Below are 12,415 nucleotides of genomic sequence, written 5' to 3'. Positions count from 1 at the left end.
GCATCCACAAGCATCAGACATCAACAAGCATCAGACATCATGCATCAGACATCATGCATCAGACATCAGGTGCCAGACATCATGCATCAGACATCCACAAGCATCAGACATCAGGCATCAGACAGCCAAAAGCATCAAACATCCACAAGCATCAGACATCAGGAATCAAACATCCACAAGCATAAGACATCCACAAGCATCAGACATCATGCATCAGACATCAGGCAACACACATCCACAAGCATCAGGCATCAGACATCAAACATCAGGCATCAGACATCAGGCATCAGACTTCCACCAGCATCAAGCATCAGACATCAGGCATCAGACATCCACAAGCATCAGACATCAGGTATCAGACATCATGCATAAGACATCAGGCAACACACATCCACAAGCATCAGGCATCCACAAGCATCAGACATCAGGCATCAGACATCCACAAGCATCAGGCATCAGACATCAGGCATCAGACATCCACAAGCATCAGACATCAGGCATCCACACGCATCAGACATCAGGCATCAAACATCAGGCATCAGACATCCACAAACATCAGGCAACAGACATCAAACATCGGGCATCAGACATCAGGCATCAGACTTCCACAAGCATCAAGCATCAGACATCAGGCATCAGACATCCACAAGCATCAGACATCAGGCAACACACATCCACAAGCATCAGACATCAAACATCGGGCATCAGACATCAGGCACCAGACATCCAAAAGCATCAGACATCCACAAGCACCAGACATCAGGCATCAGACATCATGCATCAGACATCAGGCATCAGATATCCAGCATCAGACATTCACAAACATCAGGTATCAGACATCATGCATCAGACATCATGCATCAGACATCAGGTGTCAGACATCATGCATCAGACATCCACAAGCATCAGACATCAGGCATCAGACAGCCACAAGCATCAAACATCCACAAGCATCAGACATCAGGAATCAAACATCCACAAGCATCAGACATCCACAAGTTTCAGGCATCATGCATCAGACATCAGGCAACACACATCCACAAGCATCAGGCATCAGATATCAAATATCGGGCATCAGACATCAGGCATCAGACTTCCACCAGCATCAAGCATCAGACATCAGGCATCAGACATCCACAAGCATCAGACATCAGGTATCAGACATCATGCATCAGACATCAGGCAACACACATCCACAAGCATCAGGCATCGGACATCCACAAGCATCAAGCATCAGACATCAGGCATCAGACATCCACAAGCATCAGACATCAGGCATCAGACATCAGGCATCAGACATTAGGCACCAGACATCCACAAGCATCAGACATCCACAAGCATCAGACATCCACAAGCATCAGCCATCAGACATCAGGCATTAGACATCCAGCATCAGACATTCACAAACATCAGGCATCAGACATCAGGCATCAGACATCAGGCATCAGACATCCACAAGCATCAGACATCATGCATCAGACATCATGCATCAGACATCATGCATCAGACATCAGGTGTCAGACATCATGCATCAGACATCCACAAGCATCAGGCATCAGTCAGCCGCACGCATCAGACACCCACAAACATCAGACATCAGGAATCAAACATCCACAAGCATCAGACATCCACAAGCATCAGACATCATGCATCAGATATCAGGCAACACACATCCACAAGCATCAGGCATCAGACATCAAAAATCGGGCATCAGACATCAGGCAACACACATCCACAAGCATCAGGCATCAGATATCCACAAGCATCAGACATCAGGAATCAGACATCAGAAATCAGACATCAGGCATCAGACATCAGGCATCAGGCACCAGACATCCACAAGCATCAGACATCCACAAGCATCAGACATCAGGAATCAGACATCAGGAATCAGACATCAGGCATCAGACATCAGGCTTCAGGCACCAGACATCCACAAGCATCAGACATCCACAAGCATCAGACATCATGCATCAGACATCAGACATTCACAAATATCAGGCATCAGACATCAGGCATCAGACTTCCACAAGCATCAGACATCATGCATCAGACATCAAGCATCAGACATCAGGTGTCAGACATCATGCATCAGACATCCACAAGCATCAGACATCAGGCATCAGACAGCCACAAGCATCAGACATCCACAAGCATCAGGCATCAGGAATCAAACATCCACAAGCATCGGACATCCACAAGCATCAGAAATGCATCAGACATCAGGCAACACACATCCACAAGCATCAGGCATCAGACATCAAACATCGGGCATCAGACATCAGGCATCAGAAAGCCACAAGCATCAGACATCAGGTATCAGACATCATGCATCAGACATCAGGCAACACACATCCACAAGCATCAGGCATCAAACATCCACAAGCATCAGACATCAGGCATCAGACATCCACAAGCATCAGACATCAGGAATCAGACATCAGGCATCAGACATCAGACATCAGGCACCAGATATCCGCAAGCATCAGACATCCACATGCATCAGACATCCACATGCATCAGACATCAGGCATCAGACATCAGGCATCAGACATCCAGCATCAGAAATTCACAAACATCAGACATCAGACAGCAGGCATCAGACATCATGCATCAGACAGCAGGTGTCAGACATTATGCATCAGACATCCACAAACATCAGACATCAGGCATCAGACAACCACAAGCATCAGACACCCACAAACATCAGACATCAGGAATCAAACATCCACAAGCATCAGACATCCACAAGCATCAGACATCAGGCAACACACATCCACAAGCATCAGGCATCAGACATCAAATATCGGGCATCAGATATCAGGCATCAGACTTCCACAAGCATCAAGCATCCGACATCAGGCATCAGACATCCACAAGCATCAGACATCAGGCATCAGACATCCACAAGCATCAGACATCATGCATCAGACATCATGCATCAGACATCAGGCAACATACATCCACACGCATCAGGCATCAGACATCAAACATCAGGCATCCGATATCAGACATCAGGCTTCAGACATCCACAAGCATCAGGCATCAGACATCCACAAGCATCAGGCATCAGGCATCCACAAGCATCAGGCATCAGGCATTAGACATCAAACATCAGGCATCAGATATCCACAAGCATCAGGCATCAGACAGCCACAAGCATCAGACATCAGGAATCAAACATCCACAAGCATCAGACATCCACAAGCATCAGGCAACAGACATCAAACATCGGGCATCAGACATCAGGCATCAGACTTCCACAAGCATCAAGCATAAGACATCAGGCATCAGACACCCACAAGCATCAGACATCAGGCATCAGACATCAGGCAACATACATCCACAAACATCAGGCATCAGACATCAAACATCGGGCATCAGATATCAGGCATCAGACTTCCACAAGCATCATGCATCAGACATCAGGCAACACACATCCACAAGCATCAGGCATCAGACATCAAACATCGGGCATCAGATATCAGGCATCAGATTTCCACAAGCATCAAGCATCAGACATCAGGCATCAGACATCCACAAGCATCAGACATCAGGCATCAGACATCAGGTATCAGACATCATGCATCAGACATCAGGCAACACACATCCACAAGCATCAGGCATCAGACATCCACAAGCATCAAGCATCAGACATCAGGCATCAGACATCCACAAGCATCAGACATCAGGAATCAGACATCAGGAATCAGACATCAGGCATCAGACATCAGACACCAGATATCCACAAGCATCAGACATCCACAAGCATCAGGCATCAGACATCAGACATCATGCATCAGACATCAGACATTCACAAATATCAGGCATCAGACATCAGGCATCAGACATCCACAAGCATCAGACATCCAAAATCATCAGACATCATGCATCAGACATCATGCATCAGACATCATGCATCAGACATCAGGTGTCAGACATCAGGCATCAGACATCAGACATCAGGCACCAGACATCAGATATCAGACATCAGGCACCATACATCCACAAGCATCAGACATCCACAAGCATCAGAACTCCACAAGCATCAAACTTCAGGCATCAGACATCCACAAGCATCAGACATCAGACATCATGTATCAGACATCATGCGTCAGACATCAGGTGTCAGATATTATGCATCAGACATCCACAAGCATCAGACATCAGGCATCAGACAGCCACAAGCATCAGACATCCACAAGCATCAGACATCAGGAATCAAACATCCACAAGCATCACGCATCCACAAGCATCAGACATCCACAAGCATTAGACATCAGGCAACACACATCCACAAGCATCAGGCATCAGACATCAAACATCGGGCATCAGACATCAGGCATCAGACTTTCACAAGCATCAAGCATCAGACATCCACAAGCATCAGACATCAGGTATCAGACATCATGCATCAGACATCAGGCAACACACATCCACAAGCATCAGGCATCAGACATCCACAAGCATCAGACATCAGGCATCAGACATCCACAAGCATCAGACATCAAGAATCAGACATCAGGCATCAGACATCAGGCATCAGACATCAGGCATCAGGCATCAGGCACCAGACATCCACAAGCATCAGACATCCACAAACATCAGACATCAGGCATCAGACATCCGGCATCAGACATTCACAAACATCAGGCATCAGACATCATGCATCAGACATCCACAAGCCTCAGACATCCGGCATCAGACATGGATAAGCATCAGACATCATGCATCAGGTGTCAGACATCATGCATCAGACATCCACAAGCATCTGACATCAGGCATCAGACAGCCACAAGCATCAGACATCAGGAATCAAACATCCACAAGCATCATACATCCACAAGCATCAGACATCATGCATCAGACTTTCACAAGCATCAAGCATCAGACATCCACAAGCATCAGACATCAGGTATCAGACATCATGCATCAGACATCAGGCAACACACATCCACAAGCATCAGGCATCAGACATCAGACATCATGCATCAGACATCAGACATTCACAAATATCAGGCATCAGACATCAGGCAACACACATCCACAAGCATCAGGCATCAGACATCCACAAGCATCAAGCATCAGACATCAGGCATCAGACATCCACAAGCATCAGACATCAGGAATCAGACATCAGGAATCAGACATCAGGCATCCGGCATCAGGCACCAGACATCCACAAGCATCAGACATCCACAAGCATCAGACATCAGGCATCAGACATCATGCATCAGGCATCAGACATCCGGCATCAGACATTCACAAACATCAGGCATCAGACATCAGGCATCAGACATCAGGCATCAGACATCCACAAGCATCAAACATCAGGAATCAGACATCAGGTATCAGGCATAAGATATCAGGCATCAGGCATCAGACATCAGGCATCAGACATCAGCAATCAGGCATAAGACATCATGCATCAGACATCATGCATCAGACATCCACAAGCATCAGGCATCAGACATCCACACGCATCAGACATCCACAAGCATCAGACATCATGCATCAGGCATCATGCATCAGACATCAGGCAACATACATCCACACGCATCAGGCATCAGACATCAAACATCAGGCATCAGATATCAGACATCAGGCATCAGACATCCACAAGCATCAGGCATCAGACATCCACAAGCGTCAGGCATCAGACATCAGGCATCCACAAGCATCAGACATCCACAAGCTTCAGACATCATGCATCAGACATCAGGCAACACACATCCACAAACATCAGGCATCAGACATCAAATATCGGGCATCAGACATCAGGCATCAGACTTCCACAAGCATCAAGCATCAGGCATCCACAAGCATCAGACATCAGGTATCAGACATCATGCATCAGACATCAGGCAACACACATCCACAAGCATCAGGCATCAGACATCCACAAGCATCAAGCATCAGACATCAGGCATCAGACATCCACAAGCATCAGACATCAGGAATCTGACATCAGGCATCAGACATCAGACATCAGGCACCAGACATCCACAAGCATCAGACATCCACAAGCATCAGGCATCAGACATCATGCATCAGACATCAGACATTCACAAATATCAGGCATCAGACATCAGGTATCAGACTTCCACAAGCATCAGACATCAGGCATCAGACTTCATCAGGCATCATGCATCAGACATCATGCATCAGACATCAGGTGTCAGACATCATGCATCAGACATCCACAAGCATCAGACATCAGGCATCAGACAGCCACAAGCATCATACATCCACAAGCATCAGACATCAGGAATCAAACATCCACAAGCATCAGACATCCACAAGCATCAGACATCATGCATCAGACAACACACATCCACAAGCATCAGGCATCAGACATCAAAAATCAGGCATCAGACATCATGCATCAGACATCCACAAGCATCAGACATCAGGCATCAGACAGCCACAAGCATCACACACCCACAAGCATCAGACATCAGGAATCAAACATCCACAACCATCAGACATCCACAAGCATCAGGCAACAGACATCAAACATCGGGCATCAGACATAAGGCATCAGACTTCCACAAGCATCAAGCATAAGATATCAGGCATCAGACATCCAAAAGCATCAGACATCAGGCAACACACATCCACAAGCATCAGGCATCAGACATCAAACATCGGGCATCAGACATCAGGCACCAGACATCCACAAGCATCAGACATCCACAAGCACAAGACATCAGGCATCAGACATCATGCATCAGACATCCGGCATCAGACATTCACAAACATCAGGTATCAGGCATCAGGCATCAGACACCCACAAACATCAGACATCCACAAGCATCAGACATCATGCATCAGACGTCATGCATCAGGCATCAGGTGTCAGACATCATGGATCAGACATCCACAAGCCTCAGACATCAGGCATCAGACAGCCACAAGCATCAAACATCCACAAGCATCAGACATCAGGAATCAAACATCCACAAGCATCAGACATCCACAAGCATCAGACATCAGGCAACACACATCCATAAGCATCAGGCATCAGACATCAAACATCGGACATCAGACATCAGGCATCAGACTTCCATCAGCATCAAGCATCAGACATCAGGCATCAGACATCCACAAGCATCAGACATCAGGTATCAGACATCATGCATCAGACATCAGGCAACACACATCCACAAGGATCAGGAATCAGACATCAAACATCAGACATCAGGCACCAGACATCCACAAGCATCAGACATCCACAAGCACCAGACATCAGGCATCAGACATCATGCATCAGACATCAAGCATCAGACATCCGGCATCAGACATTCACAAACATCAGGTATCAGACATCAGGCATCAGACATCCACAAGCATCAGACATCATGCATCAGACATCATGCATCAGACATCATGCATCAGACATCAGGTGTCAGACATCATGCATCAGACATCTACAAGCATCAGACATTAGGCATCAGACAGCCACAGGCATCAGACAGCCACAAGCATCAGACATCAGGAATCAAACATCCACAAGCATCAGACATCCACAAGCATCAGCCATCATGCATCAGAGATCAGGAAACACACATCCACAAGCATCAGACATCCACAAGCATCAGACATCAGGTATCAGACATCATGCATCAGACATCAGGCAACACACATCCACAAGCATCAGGCATCAGACATCCACAAGCATCAAGCATCAGACATCAGGCATCAGACATCCACAAGCATCAGACATTAGGAATCAGACATCAGTAATCAGACATCAGGCATCAGACATCAGGTATCAGACATCAGGCACCAGACATCCACAAGCATCAGACATCCACAAACATCGGACATCCACAAGCTTCAGACATCAGGCATCAGACATCAGGCATCAGACATCAGGCATCAGACATCCAGCATCAGACATCCACAAGCATCAGACATCAGGCATCAGACATCCCCATGCATCAGACATCCACATGCATCAGACATCATGCATCAGACATCATGCATCAGACATCCGGCAACATACATCCACACGCATCAGGCATCAGACATCAAACATCAGGCATCAGATATCAGGCATCAGGCATCAGACATCCACAAGCATCAGACATCAGACATCCACAAGCATCAGGCATCAGACATCAGGCATCCAACAGCATCAGACATCCACAAGCATCAGGCATGAGGCATCCACAAGCATCAGACATCAGGCATCAGACATTCACAAGCATCAGGCATCAGACATCAGGCATCAGACATCCACAAGCATCAGACATCAGGCATCCACAAGTATCAGGCATCAAACATCAGGCATCAGACATCCACAAGCATCAGGCAACAGACATCAAACATCGGGCATCAGACATCAGGCATCAGACTTCCACAAGCATCAAGCATAAGACATCAGGCATCAGACATCCACAAACATCAGACATCAGGCAACACATCCACAAGCATCAGGCATCAGACATCAAACATCGGGCATCAGACATCAGGCACCAGACATCCACAAGCATCAGACATCCACAAGCACCAGACATCAGGCATCAGACATCATGCATCAGACATCAGGCATCAGACATCCGGCATTAGACATTCACAAACATCAGGTATCAGACATCAGGCATCAGACATCCACAAGCATCAGACATCCACAAGCATCAGACATCATGCATCAGACATCATGCATCAGACATCAGGTGTCAGACATCATGCATCAGACATCCACAAGTATCAGACATCGGGCATCAGACAGCCACAAGCATCAAACATCCACAAGCATCAGACATCAGGAATCAAACATCCACAAGCATCAGACATCCACAAGCATCAGACATCAGGCAACACACATCCACAAGCATCAGGCATCAGACATCAGGCATCAGACTTCCACCAGCATCAAGCATCAGACATCAGGCATCAGATATCCACAAGCATCAGACATCAGGTATCAGACATCATGCATCAGACATCAGGCAACACACATCCACAAGCATCAGGCATCAGACATCCACAAGCATTAAGCATCAGACATCAGGCATCAGACATCCACAAGCATCAGACATCAGGAATCAGACATCAGGAATCAGGCATCAGACATCAGACATCAGGTATCAGACATCAGGCACCAGACATCTACAAGCATCAGACATCCACAAGCATCAGACATCCACAAGCATCAGACATCAAGCATCAGACATCAGGCATCAGACATCCAGCATCAGACATTCACAAACATCAGGCATCAGACATCAGGCATCAGACATCTACAAGCATCAGGCATCAGACATCTACAAGCATCAGGCATCAGACATCAGACATCATGCATCAGACATCAAGCATCAGACATTCACAAATATCAGGCATCAGGCATCAGACATCCACAAGCATCAGACATCAGCCATCAGACATCCACAAGCATCAGACATCAGACATCATGCATCAGACATCATGCGTCAGACATCAGGTGTCAGATATCATGCATCAGACATCCACAAGCATCAGACATCAGGCATCAGACAGCCACAAGCATCAGACATCCACAAGCATCAGACATCAGGAATCAAACATCCACAAGCATCATGCATCCACAAGCATCAGACATCCACAAGCATTAGACATCAGGCAACACACATCCACAAGCATCAGGCATCAGACATCAAACATCGGGCATCAGACATCAGGCATCAGACTTCCACAAGCATCAAGCATCAGACATCCACAAGCATCAGACATCAGGCATCAGACATCCACAAGCATCAGACATCAGGAATCAGACATCAGGCATCAGACATCAGGCATCAGACATCCACAAGCCTCAGACATCAGGCATCAGACATCCACAAGCATCAGACATCAGGAATCAGACATCAGGCATCAGACATCAGGCATCAGACATCAGGCATCAGGCACCAGACATCCACAAACATCAGGCATCCACAAGTATCAGACATCAGGAATCAGACATCATGCATCAGACATCAGGCATCAGACATCCGGCATCAGACATTCACAAACATCAGGCATCAGACATCATGCATCAGACATCCACAAGCCTCAGACATCCGGCATCGGACATGGATAAGCATCAGACATCATGCATCAGACATCAGATGTCAGACATCATGCATCAGACATCCACAAACATCTGACATCAGGCATCAGACAGCCACAAGCATCAGACATCAGGAATCAAACATCCACAAGCATCAGACATCCACAAGCATCAGACATCATGCATCAGACTTCAGGCAACACACATCCACAAGCATCAGGCATCAGACATCTACAAGCATCAAGCATCAGACATCAGGCATCAGACATCCACAAGCATCAGACATCAGGAATCAGACATCAGGAATCAGACATCAGGCATCAGACATCAGGCATCAGGCACCAGACATCCAGAAGCATCAGACATCCACAAGCATCAGACATCAGGCATCAGACATCATGCATCAGGCATCGGACATCCGGCATCAGACATTCACAAACATCAGGCATCAGACATCAGGCATCAAACATCAGGCATCAGACATCCACATGCATCAGACATCAGGAATCAGACATCAGGTATCAGGCATAAGATATCAGGCATCAGGCATCAGACATCAGCCATCAGACATCAGCCATCAGGCATAAGACATCATGCATCAGACATCATGCATCAGACATCTACAAGCATCAGGCATCAGACATCCACACGCATCAGACATCCACAAGCATCAGACATCATGCATCAGACATCATGCATCAGACATCAGGCAACATACATCCACACGCATCAGGCATCAGACATCAAACATCAGGCATCAGATATCAGACATCAGGCATCAGACATCCACAAGCATCAGGCATCATACATCCACAAGCATCAGGCATCAGACATCAGGCATCCACAAGCATCAGACATCCACAAGCTTCAGACATCATGCATCAGACATCAGGCAACACACATCCACAAGCATCAGGCATCAGACATCAAATATCGGGCATCAGACATCAGGCATCAGACTTCCACAAGCATCAAGCATCAGGCATCCACAAGCATCAGACATCAGGTATCAGACATCATGCATCAGACATCAGGCAACACACATCCACAAGCATCAGGCATCAGACATCCACAAGCATCAAGCATCAGACATCAGGCATCAGACATCCACAAGCATCAGACATCAGGAATCAGACATCAGGCATCAGACATCAGACATCAGGCACCAGACATCCACAAGCATCAGACATCCACAAGCATCAGGCATCAGGCATCAGACATCATGCATCAGACATCAGACATTCACAAATATCAGGCATCAGACATCAGGCATCAGACTTCCACAAGCATCAGACATCAGGCATCAGACTTCCACAAGAATCAGACATCATACATCAGACATCATGCATCAGACATCAGGTGTCAGACATCATGCATCAGACATCCACAAGCATCAGACATCAGGCATCAGACAGCCACAAGCATCATACATCCACAAGCATCAGACATCAGGAATCAAACATCCACAAGCTTCAGACATCGACAAGCATCAGACATCATGCATCAGACATCAGGCAACACACATCCACAAGCATCAGGCATCAGACATCAAACATCAGGCATCAGACATCATGCATCAGACATCTACAAGCATCAGACATCAAGCATCAGACAGCCACAAGCATCACACACCCACAAGCATCAGACATCAGGAATCAAACATCCACAAGCATCAGACATCCACAAGCATCAGGCAACAGACATCAAACATCGGGCATCAGACATCAGGCATCAGATTCCACAAGCATCAAGCATAAGATATCAGGCATCAGACATCCACAAGCATCAGACATCAGGCAACACACATCCACAAGCATCAGGCATCAGACATCAAACATCGGGCATCAGACATCAGGCACCAGACATCCACAAGCATCAGACATCCACAAGCACAAGACATCAGGCATCAGACATCATGCATCAGACATCCGGCATCAGACATTCACAAACATCAGGTATCAGACATCAGGCATCAGACATCCACAAACATCAGACATCCACAAGCATCAGACATCAGGAATCAGACATCAGTAATCAGAAATCAGGCATCAGACATCAGGTATCAGACATCAGGCACCAGACATCCACAAGCATCAGACATCCACAAGCATTGGACATCCACAAGCATCAGACATCAGGCATCAGACATCCAGCATCAGACATCCACGAGCATCAGACATCAGGCATCAGACAGCCACAAGCATCAAACATCCACAAGCATCAGACATCAGGAATCAAACATCCACAAGCATCAGACATCCACAAGCATCAGACATCAGGCAACACAAATCCACAAGCATCAGGCATCAGACATCAAACATCGGACATCAGACATCAGGCATCAGACAGCCACAAGCATCAAACATCCACAAGCATCAG

Source organism: Triturus cristatus, chromosome 1_1 (assembly GCF_964204655.1).
Source record: "Triturus cristatus chromosome 1_1, aTriCri1.1, whole genome shotgun sequence".
In the NCBI taxonomy this organism is placed as follows: domain Eukaryota; kingdom Metazoa; phylum Chordata; class Amphibia; order Caudata; family Salamandridae; genus Triturus; species Triturus cristatus.
This window is presented reverse-complemented; position numbering follows the sequence as displayed.